This window comes from Buceros rhinoceros, unplaced genomic scaffold, assembly GCF_000710305.1.
Source record: "Buceros rhinoceros silvestris isolate BGI_N320 unplaced genomic scaffold, ASM71030v1 scaffold12158, whole genome shotgun sequence".
NCBI lineage: Eukaryota > Metazoa > Chordata > Aves > Bucerotiformes > Bucerotidae > Buceros > Buceros rhinoceros.
The window spans coordinates 10666-12383 of NW_010425144.1; the positions used below are offsets into that span (position 1 = coordinate 10666).

Here is a 1718-nt window from a genome sequence, read left to right on the forward strand (position 1 = left end):
GGGAAAGAGACTACACGAGGAACACCACTGCACTAGTTTGGGAGACACCAAAAAAGCCACAATGAAGCAGCCGACCACTAGCGAAGGCAACACCTTATGGATCAGCACCCCTAGATGGGAAAAAGAGAGTTGGTTTAGATTGATTATTACAATATTACAATATCGCTACAGGTTTCTGTGTAACACCATGAATCAGTTTTTATACACTACTGACCACAACATGGGAACATGCTTCTCCTGTGACTATCCATAAGAGATCAGCTGGTCCTTCGAAAGCAGCTTCTTTCCGGCTATTTCTTGGTTCCTCTACCTAAAAACAAACTCATTTCTCTGCAGAAGCACCCTCAAAGCAAGCTGGTCTTCTGAATTGTACTTCTGAACTTCCCCTGCAAAAAGTCTAGCAGCTGCCCATGGGCAATGCCCTGTGACACGGTACTTTGATTAGCACAGCTTTGCCAATGGCTGGAACTCATGATGCGAATAACGCACCAGTCTGATGGAGAAGGGCTGAAAGCAGCCCTTAAGGCTTAACAGTAAAAAGAATATACGCCATGCTAAAATTAGAGCCAGGAACTATTTGGTTTCTAAGGTAACCTCAAACAAAAACATTTATGATGAAAAAAATAACAGAAGCCTCATTGCAGAAATGGGCCACGTTACGTACTTCACAGTCACGTCAGAAACTGTTTCACACTGCAGCCTTACCTGGTAACATCAAATTCACTTTTTTTAGGGCAAAGCCTTTCAGAAATGGTAAGATTCGTATGAGGCCACTGTTCTTACATTTAACCAACGTGAAAAAGTTCTGTTTCACCACCGCTCACCCCATTTTCGAGATGGTTATGACTCTAACAAATGAATTTTTAGAGTAGTTGGAAACAAGTTTTTTCCCAGACTTGAACAAAAGACCTTCCTGTTGAAGGTCTCGTGGCTCACAGCTGATTTCACGTATTCTGCACAAAACCCCTTGAACACAGGCTGACAGAGCTTAAAGGAAATTTCAGAATTCTTGCTAACAGACTTCCCCAAATCGCTAAGATTTAGCATTAGCTGGAGTTTCAGCTTGAACTAAAGGCTGCTGCTGCAGCAGTCTCTACCACACCACTGCGGCCATGTCGCGTGCCTTCGATGTATTCCCTGACTTCAGAGGCTGAAATGAATTCCACCGAAGTCGCTCACTGCCCCAGCCAGCCTCTGCAAAGGGCGAGAGCTGGTCAGTAACAAACAGCTTCGGGATTTTTGCAAGTCAGCGAAGATTTCTAATCCTGGACATTTTGTTATGCCTTGTGGCAACACGTTCAGGGATATAAATTTATTCTTATCCAGGCAGGCTTTTGGCTATTTGGAACACAAATTAGCCACCATAACGAGAAGTAGAAAAGGCCAGTAGCCTGAGAAATGGTACATTTTTAACCACAGCTACCCAATAGGATGGTACTTACATTATTACTTACATTACAGTATTACATTACATTACTTACATAATTTGGTGTTTGAACACTTAGGACTTGTGCTAGAATTCCCCACTCATACTGGGGTTTGTTTTTCAACAAGTTTTTTTGATGAAACCAGCATCTCCAAGTCCACAGTCTGCAAAATAAATGCGGTGGTTTCCTTTTAGGAGGAGGACGCTGCCAGGATGAGCCCCAGGCCACGGTAACAGAGGCTGCAACGCATCTAGCGAGCGCCGTTCCAGCAGATGCGGCTGCTGTCTGTGC

General features: G+C 43.9%; 1 protein-coding gene across 1 annotated transcript in view; it reads right to left on the reverse strand.

Moving 5' to 3' along the window:
- The window catches only part of LOC104497754 (neuroplastin-like), a gene marked incomplete at its 3' end in the record, with an annotated part of 13775 nt that overhangs the window by 8004 nt on the left and 4053 nt on the right, over positions 1-1718 (reverse strand). The gene's annotated exons all lie outside the window — the stretch shown is intronic.